Here is an 11464-nt window from a genome sequence, read left to right on the forward strand (position 1 = left end):
ATATGGTTGTGATTTTTTTTTCTGACTGCGGTTTCAAAACCATGCACCAGAATCCACTTCTTTCAACTCAGTTATACATTTTGGATGTGTACCTAGAGTTTAAAGCAGAAAAAACGGAACTTTTAGAATTTTCATTTTTTGACCAAAACGACAGCCCCGGGGGTTATAAACATGTTGATATGGATGTGATTTTTTTATGACTGCGGTTTCAAAACCATGCACCAGAATCCACTTCTTTCAACTCAGTAATACATTTTGGATGTGTACCTAGAGTTTAAAGCAGAAAAAACAGAACTTTTAGAATTTTCATTTTTTGACCAAAACGACAGCCCCGGGGGTTATTAACATGTTGATATGGTTGTGATTTTTTTTCTGACTGCGGTTTCAAACCATGCACCAGAATCCACTTCTTTCAACTCAGTAATACATTTTGGATGTGTACCTAGAGTTTAAAGCAGAAAAAACGGAACTTTTAGAATTTTCATTTTTTGACCAAAACGACAGCCCCGGGGGTTATTAACATGTTGATATGGTTGTGATTTTTTTTCTGACTGCGGTTTCAAAACCATGCACCAGAATCCACTTCTTTCAACTCAGTAATACATTTTGGATGTGTACCTAGAGTTTAAAGCAGAAAAAACTGAACTTTTAGAATTTTCATTTTTTGACCAAAACGACAGCCCCGGGGGTTATAAACATGTTGATATGGTTGTGATTTTTTTTCTGACTGCGGTTTCAAAACCATGCACCAGAATCCACTTCTTTCAACTCAGTAATACATTTTGGATGTGTACCTAGAGTTTAAAGCAGAAAAAACGGAACTTTTAGAATTTTCATTTTTTGACCAAAACAACAGCCCCGGGGGTTATTAACATGTTGATATGGTTGTGATTTTTTTTCTGACTGCGGTTTCAAAACCATGCACCAGAATCCACTTCTTTCAACTCAGTAATACATTTTGGATGTGTACCTAGAGTTTAAAGCAGAAAAAACTGAACTTTTAGAATTTTCATTTTTTGACCAAAACGACAGCCCCGGGGGTTATAAACATGTTGATATGGTTGTGATTTTTTTTCTGACTGCGGTTTCAAAACCATGCACCAGAATCCACTTCTTTCAACTCAGTAATACATTTTGGATGTGTACCTAGAGTTTAAAGCAGAAAAAACGGAACTTTTAGAATTTTCATTTTTTGACCAAAACGACAGCCCCGGGGGTTATTAACATGTTGATATGTTTGTGATTTTTTTTCTGACTGCGGTTTCAAAACCATGCACCAGAATCCACTTCTTTCAACTCAGTAATACATTTTGGATGTGTACCTAGAGTTTAAAGCAGAAAAAAATGGAACTTTTAGAATTTTCATTTTTTGACCAAAACGACAGCCCCGGGGGTTATAAACATGTTGATATGGTTGTGATTTTTTTTCTGACTGCGGTTTCAAAACCATGCACCAGAATCCACTTCTTTCAACTCAGTTATACATTTTGGATGTGTACCTAGAGTTTAAAGCAGAAAAAACTGAACTTTTAGAATTTTCATTTTTTGACCAAAACGACAGCCCCGGGGGTTATAAACATGTTGATATGGATGTGATTTTTTTATGACTGCGGTTTCAAAACCATGCACCAGAATCCACTTCTTTCAACTCAGTAATACATTTTGGATGTGTACCTAGAGTTTAAAGCAGAAAAAACAGAACTTTTAGAATTTTCATTTTTTGACCAAAACGACAGCCCCGGGGGTTATTAACATGTTGATATGGTTGTGATTTTTTTTCTGACTGCGGTTTCAAAACCATGCACCAGAATCCACTTCTTTCAACTCAGTAATACATTTTGGATGTGTACCTAGAGTTTAAAGCAGAAAAAATGGAACTTTTAGAATTTTCATTTTTTGACCAAAACGACAGCCCCGGGGGTTATTAACATGTTGATATGGTTGTGATTTTTTTTCTGACTGCGGTTTCAAAACCATGCACCAGAATCCACTTCTTTCAACTCAGTTATACATTTTGGATGTGTACCTAGAGTTTAAAGCAGAAAAAACGGAACTTTTAGAATTTTCATTTTTTGACCAAAACGACAGCCCCGGGGGTTATAAACATGTTGATATGGATGTGATTTTTTTTCTGACTGCGGTTTCAAAACCATGCACCAGAATCCACTTCTTTCAACTCAGTAATACATTTTGGATGTGTACCTAGAGTTTAAAGCAGAAAAAACTGAACTTTTAGAATTTTCATTTTTTTTTTTTTTTTAATTAAGTGATTTTTATTGATTTTCAAAAGAAAAAAGACAGACCAAAAACAATACTTATGTAGGCAGTAAAGGTGCAGCGTAACAGTAGGTACATTCAGGGGTTACAGTATGTGGTAGCTAGAGTAGGATATTTACAGGCATATGGAAAAGTATACACACATGTTACACACTCAAATAGCAGGATGAGCAGGATGGTTGTCACCGCTGTATATTTAGGATATGTACACAACCATTTAGCTACCCGGAGGCGCCATCCGAGCAGTCAAGCGCATAAAAAGGTAGAGCGGTATAGACATGTGGACATAATGTATTAAAAACCACAAAATACCAAAAATCCGTGAGTCCGTTCCCCGGAATAGTCAGTTGACGAAAGCACCACTGCCAAAACTAAAGAACCTATTATCCCCAGTAGCATAAATGTAACAAGGAAAATAAAAACCTCCCAGAAAAGGCCCAAAGCAACCCGCCCACAAAACCCCCCACCCTGTACTACCCACCCCCCAACTTAGGTGTACTTTATCCCCATAACCTTACCCCCTCTAAACTTACACTAACATTAACTACGGAAGAGAATAGATTGGTGGCCTATAGCTGATTAAAGCAGCTACCCTAAGCCCACAGTAAACCAACCTATCACTCCCACCCTAACCCCCCCCCATCTACCCCACTATCTATCCCCACCCACCCATACCAACCCACCCAAATAGAGGATATCAAAAGGAGAATTACCAGGGGCATACAGAACAGGATATAGTTACAGAATGAAGTGGCAAAAACAATATAATGGCAAGAGGAACATATAACCTGAAACCAAATTGTAGAAATAGAGGTATATGAAAAACAGGTTACTATGCACAGTATGGTCTCAATCTCAGGGTATTTATCTCCCCCATCAGAGTATACGGATATAATGCACGGCATATAAATTATATGAAACACTTGGCTACAGAGCAACGGTTAAATCAGCACATACAGGGAAAATAATGCAAAGAAAAAGGGTTATGATCGGGTTAAAGGACAGCAAGGGAAACCCTTTTCTTTTCAGTAATGAACTGCGGAATATTAGTCCGGCCAGTCCTCAAGACCAGTGTGCGCAGGGGGTGTGTCTACAGGCTCCTCTCCATCAGGATGGCGTCCACAAAAAACAAAGCAGCAGTTCCCAGGTGGAGCAAAGACCTTTAAGTATAGGCGGGATAATCCCGGGCAAACATCAACGAGTATAGGGCCTTGAGGCAGGGTATTCAAAGGGGCTGTAGGCTCCTCTCCATCAGGATGGCGACCATAAAAAACAGAGCAGCAGTTCCCAGGTGGAGCAAAGGCCTTTAAGTATAGGCAGGGCATTCTTGGGCAAGCATCAACGAGTATAGGACCTCGAGGGAGGGTATTCAAAGGAGCTGTGGGTGCACATGCAGATCTCTGAGGGCAAACTTCCCGCAACTCCACAGCCACAGGAGATGCAAGGGTCACAGCAGTGCAGCACTCAGGAGGGTAAACCGCGGACATCTCCACACATGTATCTTGGCTACAGGAGGAAGAGGTGGTGTCCCCTTGGGTTTCCATTAGTAAAGCAATAAGTCTGTCTGCAGATGCCTCAATGGCATAGATGATCTGATAAAGAGGGTCCTCCATCCTCCACTCAAGGAATGGAGGGGGCAATGGTGCGGAGACAGATACACAGGGGTGGCTAGCACACCCCAGAATTTGCAGTTTGCAGAGTCACAGATTAGATTCTATGCTACAATGACCTGCAGGTAGGCACAATAATCGTGGCCATCCAATGTAAAGTATAGTCTGGAGCAGGAGTGTGGTATCTGAGTTCGTGGGTATGGTGCCCTGTTCATGTACAGATTGACCTCATTGACAGTCCAGCCGCTTGATAATTGCAGCAACACAGGTTCAGAAGGTAGAGGATACAGGCTGTTCAGCCAAACTCACCCCACCTAAGATAGATTGTAATGAATGCCCCAGCCGCTGCTGTCTCCAGGACCCAAGCAGAGCTGCAGATGAAGGAAGGGAGGATCCAAGATGGCCACCGGTGCTCAGGGGCGGCCACACTGACAGGGCCAGACACCAGTGCTATTGCCCTCCGGTATTCAGCAGCTGCCGCTGCAGATATCCCAGGAAGTCCGGCGACCCCCGCAGCAGCCGTCAGACAGAGCCCCAGACGGAGCCGCTGGAGATTTCAAGATGGCGCCCGGGAGTGTAGCAAACGGAAGGCCCGTCCAGCCACACCAGCCCGCAGGAGCCACACAAAGAAGCAGCTGGCGGCGCAGGGCGTGCAGGAGATGCTCCGGAGGGTGAGTGTAGAGGGGTGAGGGATCACCGGCCCCAGGGACAGGAGATTCAGGCAGGATAGTAACGGAGCTCCCTGGGCACACGTCCTCCTACTTGCAAAGCCAAGCCACGCCCCGCCAGAATTTTCATTTTTTGACCAAAACAACAGCCCCGGGGGTTATAAACATGTTGATATGGTTGTGATTTTTTTTCTGACTGCGGTTTCAAAACCATGCACCAGAATCCACTTCTTTCAACTCAGTAATACATTTTGGTTGTGTACCTAGAGTTTAAAGCAGAAAAAACGGAACTTTTAGAATTTTCATTTTTTGACCAAAACAACAGCCCCGGGGGTTATAAACATGTTGATATGGTTGTGATTTTTTTTCTGACTGCGGTTTCAAAACCATGCACCAGAATCCACTTCTTTCAACTCAGTAATACATTTTGGTTGTGTACCTAGAGTTTAAAGCAGAAAAAATGGAACTTTTAGAATTTTCATTTTTTGACCAAAACGACAGCCCCGGTGGTTATTAACATGTTGATATGGTTGTGATTTTTTTTCTGACTGCGGTTTCAAAACCATGCACCAGAATCCACATCTTTCAACTCAGTAATACATTTTGGATGTGTACCTAGAGATTAAAGCAGAAAAAACGGAACTTTTAGAATTTTCATTTTTTGACCAAAACGACAGCCCCGGGGGTTATAAACATGTTGATATGGTTGTGATTTTTTTTCTGACTGCGGTTTCAAAACCATGCACCAGAATCCACTTCTTTCAACTCAGTAATACATTTTGGATGTGTACCTAGAGTTTAAAGCAGAAAAAACGGAACTTTTAGAATTTTCATTTTTTGACCAAAACGACAGCCCCAGGGGTTATAAACATGTTGATATGGTTGTGATTTTTTTTCTGACTGCGGTTTCAAACCATGCACCAGAATCCACTTCTTTCAACTCAGTTATACATTTTGGATGTGTACCTAGAGTTTAAAGCAGAAAAAACGGAACTTTTAGATTTTCATTTTTTGACCAAAACGACAGCCCCGGGGGTTATAAACATGTTGATATGGATGTGATTTTTTTTCTGACTGCGGTTTCAAAACCATGCACCAGAATCCACTTCTTTCAACTCAGTAATACATTTTGGATGTGTACCTAGAGTTTAAAGCAGAAAAAACGGAACTTTTAGAATTTTCATTTTTTGACCAAAACGACAGCCCCGGGGGTTATAAACATGTTGATATGGTTGTGATTTTTTTTCTGACTGCGGTTTCAAAACCATGCACCAGAATCCACTTCTTTCAACTCAGTAATACATTTCGGATGTGTACCTAGAGTTTAAAGCAGAAAAAACTGAACTTTTAGAATTTTCATTTTTTGACCAAAACGACAGCCCCGGGGGTTATAAACATGTTGATATGGTTGTGATTTTTTTTCTGACTGCGGTTTCAAAACCATGCACCAGAATCCACTTCTTTCAACTCAGTTATACATTTTGGATGTGTACCTAGAGTTTAAAGCAGAAAAAACGGAACTTTTAGAATTTTCATTTTTTGACCAAAACGACAGCCCCGGGGGTTATAAACATGTTGATATGGATGTGATTTTTTTATGACTGCGGTTTCAAAACCATGCACCAGAATCCACTTCTTTCAACTCAGTAATACATTTTGGATGTGTACCTAGAGTTTAAAGCAGAAAAAACAGAACTTTTAGAATTTTCATTTTTTGACCAAAACGACAGCCCCGGGGGTTATTAACATGTTGATATGGTTGTGATTTTTTTTCTGACTGCGGTTTCAAAACCATGCACCAGAATCCACTTCTTTCAACTCAGTAATACATTTTGGATGTGTACCTAGAGTTTAAAGCAGAAAAAATGGAACTTTTAGAATTTTCATTTTTTGACCAAAACGACAGCCCCGTGGGTTTTTAACATGTTGATATGGTTGTGATTTTTTTTCTGACTGCGGTTTCAAAACCATGCACCAGAATCCACTTCTTTCAACTCAGTTATACATTTTGGATGTGTACCTAGAGTTTAAAGCAGAAAAAACGGAACTTTTAGAATTTTCATTTTTTGACCAAAACGACAGCCCCGGGGGTTATAAACATGTTGATATGGATGTGATTTTTTTTCTGACTGCGGTTTCAAAACCATGCACCAGAATCCACTTCTTTCAACTCAGTAATACATTTTGGATGTGTACCTAGAGTTTAAAGCAGAAAAAACTGAACTTTTAGAATTTTTATTTTTTGACCAAAACAACAGCCCCGGGGGTTATAAACATGTTGATATGGTTGTGATTTTTTTTCTGACTGCGGTTTCAAAACCATGCACCAGAATCCACTTCTTTCAACTCAGTAATACATTTTGGTTGTGTACCTAGAGTTTAAAGCAGAAAAAACGGAACTTTTAGAATTTTCCTTTTTTGACCAAAACAACAGCCCCGGGGGTTATAAACATGTTGATATGGTTGTGATTTTTTTTCTGACTGCGGTTTCAAAACCATGCACCAGAATCCACTTCTTTCAACTCAGTAATACATTTTGGTTGTGTACCTAGAGTTTAAAGCAGAAAAAACGGAACTTTTAGAATTTTCATTTTTTGACCAAAACGACAGCCCCGGTGGTTATTAACATGTTGATATGGTTGTGATTTTTATTCTGACTGCGGTTTCAAAACCATGCACCAGAATCCACATCTTTCAACTCAGTAATACATTTTGGATGTGTACCTAGAGATTAAAGCAGAAAAAACGGAACTTTTAGAATTTTCATTTTTTGACCAAAACGACAGCCCCGGGGGTTATAAACATGTTGATATGGTTGTGATTTTTTTTCTGACTGCGGTTTCAAAACCATGCACCAGAATCCACTTCTTTCAACTCAGTAATACATTTTGGATGTGTACCTAGAGTTTAAAGCAGAAAAAACGGAACTTTTAGAATTTTCATTTTTTGACCAAAACGACAGCCCCGGGGGTTATAAACATGTTGATATGGTTGTGATTTTTTTTCTGACTGCGGTTTCAAAACCATGCACCAGAATCCACTTCTTTCAACTCAGTAATACATTTTGGATGTGTACCTAGAGTTTAAAGCAGAAAAAACGGAACTTTTAGAATTTTCATTTTTTGACCAAAACGACAGCCCCGGGGGTTATAAACATGTTGATATGGTTGTGATTTTTTTCTGACTGCGGTTTCAAACCATGCACCAGAATCCACTTCTTTCAACTCAGTTATACATTTTGGATGTGTACCTAGAGTTTAAAGCAGAAAAAACGGAACTTTTAGAATTTTCATTTTTTGACCAAAACGACAGCCCCGGGGGTTATAAACATGTTGATATGGTTGTGATTTTTTTTCTGACTGCGGTTTCAAAACCATGCACCAGAATCCACTTCTTTCAACTCAGTTATACATTTTGGATGTGTACCTAGAGTTTAAAGCAGAAAAAACGGAACTTTTAGAATTTTCATTTTTTGACCAAAACGACAGCCCCGGGGGTTATAAACATGTTGATATGGATGTGATTTTTTTATGACTGCGGTTTCAAAACCATGCACCAGAATCCACTTCTTTCAACTCAGTAATACATTTTGGATGTGTACCTAGAGTTTAAAGCAGAAAAAACAGAACTTTTAGAATTTTCATTTTTTGACCAAAACGACAGCCCCGGGGGTTATTAACATGTTGATATGGTTGTGATTTTTTTTCTGACTGCGGTTTCAAAACCATGCACCAGAATCCACTTCTTTCAACTCAGTAATACATTTTGGATGTGTACCTAGAGTTTAAAGCAGAAAAAATGGAACTTTTAGAATTTTCATTTTTTGACCAAAACGACAGCCCCGTGGGTTTTTAACATGTTGATATGGTTGTGATTTTTTTTCTGACTGCGGTTTCAAAACCATGCACCAGAATCCACTTCTTTCAACTCAGTTATACATTTTGGATGTGTACCTAGAGTTTAAAGCAGAAAAAACGGAACTTTTAGAATTTTCATTTTTTGACCAAAACGACAGCCCCGGGGGTTATAAACATGTTGATATGGATGTGATTTTTTTTCTGACTGCGGTTTCAAAACCATGCACCAGAATCCACTTCTTTCAACTCAGTAATACATTTTGGATGTGTACCTAGAGTTTAAAGCAGAAAAAACTGAACTTTTAGAATTTTTATTTTTTGACCAAAACAACAGCCCCGGGGGTTATAAACATGTTGATATGGTTGTGATTTTTTTTCTGACTGCGGTTTCAAAACCATGCACCAGAATCCACTTCTTTCAACTCAGTAATACATTTTGGTTGTGTACCTAGAGTTTAAAGCAGAAAAAACGGAACTTTTAGAATTTTCCTTTTTTGACCAAAACAACAGCCCCGGGGGTTATAAACATGTTGATATGGTTGTGATTTTTTTTCTGACTGCGGTTTCAAAACCATGCACCAGAATCCACTTCTTTCAACTCAGTAATACATTTTGGTTGTGTACCTAGAGTTTAAAGCAGAAAAAACGGAACTTTTAGAATTTTCATTTTTTGACCAAAACGACAGCCCCGGTGGTTATTAACATGTTGATATGGTTGTGATTTTTATTCTGACTGCGGTTTCAAAACCATGCACCAGAATCCACATCTTTCAACTCAGTAATACATTTTGGATGTGTACCTAGAGATTAAAGCAGAAAAAACGGAACTTTTAGAATTTTCATTTTTTGACCAAAACGACAGCCCCGGGGGTTATAAACATGTTGATATGGTTGTGATTTTTTTTCTGACTGCGGTTTCAAAACCATGCACCAGAATCCACTTCTTTCAACTCAGTAATACATTTTGGATGTGTACCTAGAGTTTAAAGCAGAAAAAACGGAACTTTTAGAATTTTCATTTTTTGACCAAAACGACAGCCCCGGGGGTTATAAACATGTTGATATGGTTGTGATTTTTTTTCTGACTGCGGTTTCAAAACCATGCACCAGAATCCACTTCTTTCAACTCAGTAATACATTTTGGATGTGTACCTAGAGTTTAAAGCAGAAAAAACGGAACTTTTAGAATTTTCATTTTTTGACCAAAACGACAGCCCCGGGGGTTATAAACATGTTGATATGGTTGTGATTTTTTTCTGACTGCGGTTTCAAACCATGCACCAGAATCCACTTCTTTCAACTCAGTTATACATTTTGGATGTGTACCTAGAGTTTAAAGCAGAAAAAACGGAACTTTTAGAATTTTCATTTTTTGACCAAAACGACAGCCCCGGGGGTTATAAACATGTTGATATGGTTGTGATTTTTTTTCTGACTGTGGTTTTAAAACCATGCACCAGAATCCACTTCTTTCAACTCAGTAATACATTTTGGATGTGTACCTAGAGTTTAAAGCAGAAAAAACGGAACTTTTAGAATTTTCATTTTTTGACCAAAACGACAGCCCCGGGGGTTATAAACATGTTGATATGGATGTGATTTTTTTTCTGACTGCGGTTTCAAAACCATGCACCAGAATCCACTTCTTTCAACTCAGTAATACATTTTGGATGTGTACCTAGAGTTTAAAGCAGAAAAAACGGAACTTTTAGAATTTTCATTTTTTGACCAAAACGACAGCCCCGGGGGTTATTAACATGTTGATATGGTTGTGATTTTTTTTCTGACTGCAGTTTCAAAACCATGCACCAGAATCCACTTCTTTCAACTCAGTAATACATTTTGGATGTGTACCTAGAGTTAAAAGCAGAAAAAACGGAACTTTTAGAATTTTCATTTTTTGACCAAAACGACAGCCCCGGGGGTTATAAACATGTTGATATGGTTGTGATTTTTTTTCTGACTGCGGTTTCAAAACCATGCACCAGAATCCACTTCTTTCAACTCAGTAATACATTTTGGATGTGTACCTAGAGTTTAAAGCAGAAAAAACGGAACTTTTAGAATTTTCATTTTTTGACCAAAACAACAGCCCCGGGGGTTATTAACATGTTGATATGGTTGTGATTTTTTTTCTGACTGCGGTTTCAAAACCATGCACCAGAATCCACTTCTTTCAACTCAGTAATACATTTTGGATGTGTACCTAGAGTTTAAAGCAGAAAAAATGGAACTTTTAGAATTTTCATTTTTTGACCAAAACGACAGCCCCGGGGGTTATAAACATGTTGATATGGATGTGATTTTTTTTCTGACTGCGGTTTCAAAACCATGCACCAGAATCCACTTCTTTCAACTCAGTAATACATTTTGGATGTGTACCTAGAGTTTAAAGCAGAAAAAACGGAACTTTAAGAATTTTCATTTTTTGACCAAAACGACAGCCCCGGGGGTTATAAACATGTTGATATGGTTGTGATTTTTTTTCTGACTGCGGTTTCAAAACCATGCACCAGAATCCACTTCTTTCAACTCAGTAATACATTTTGGATGTGTACCTAGAGTTTAAAGCAGAAAAAACGGAACTTTTAGATTTTCATTTTTTGACCAAAACGACAGCCCCGGGGGTTATAAACATGTTGATATGGATGTGATTTTTTTTCTGACTGCGGTTTCAAAACCATGCACCAGAATCCACTTCTTTCAACTCAGTAATACATTTTGGATGTGTACCTAGAGTTTAAAGCAGAAAAAACGGAACTTTTAGAATTTTCATTTTTTGACCAAAACGACAGCCCCGGGGGTTATAAACATGTTGATATGGTTGTGATTTTTTTTCTGACTGCGGTTTCAAAACCATGCACCAGAATCCACTTCTTTCAACTCAGTAATACATTTCGGATGTGTACCTGGAGTTTAAAGCAGAAAAAACTGAACTTTTAGAATTTTCATTTTTTGACCAAAACGACAGCCCCGGGGGTTATAAACATGTTGATATGGTTGTGATTTTTTTTCTGACTGTGGTTTTAAAACCATGCACCAGAATCCACTT

Source organism: Crinia signifera, chromosome 6 (assembly GCF_055691185.1).
Source record: "Crinia signifera chromosome 6, ASM5569118v1, whole genome shotgun sequence".
NCBI lineage: Eukaryota > Metazoa > Chordata > Amphibia > Anura > Myobatrachidae > Crinia > Crinia signifera.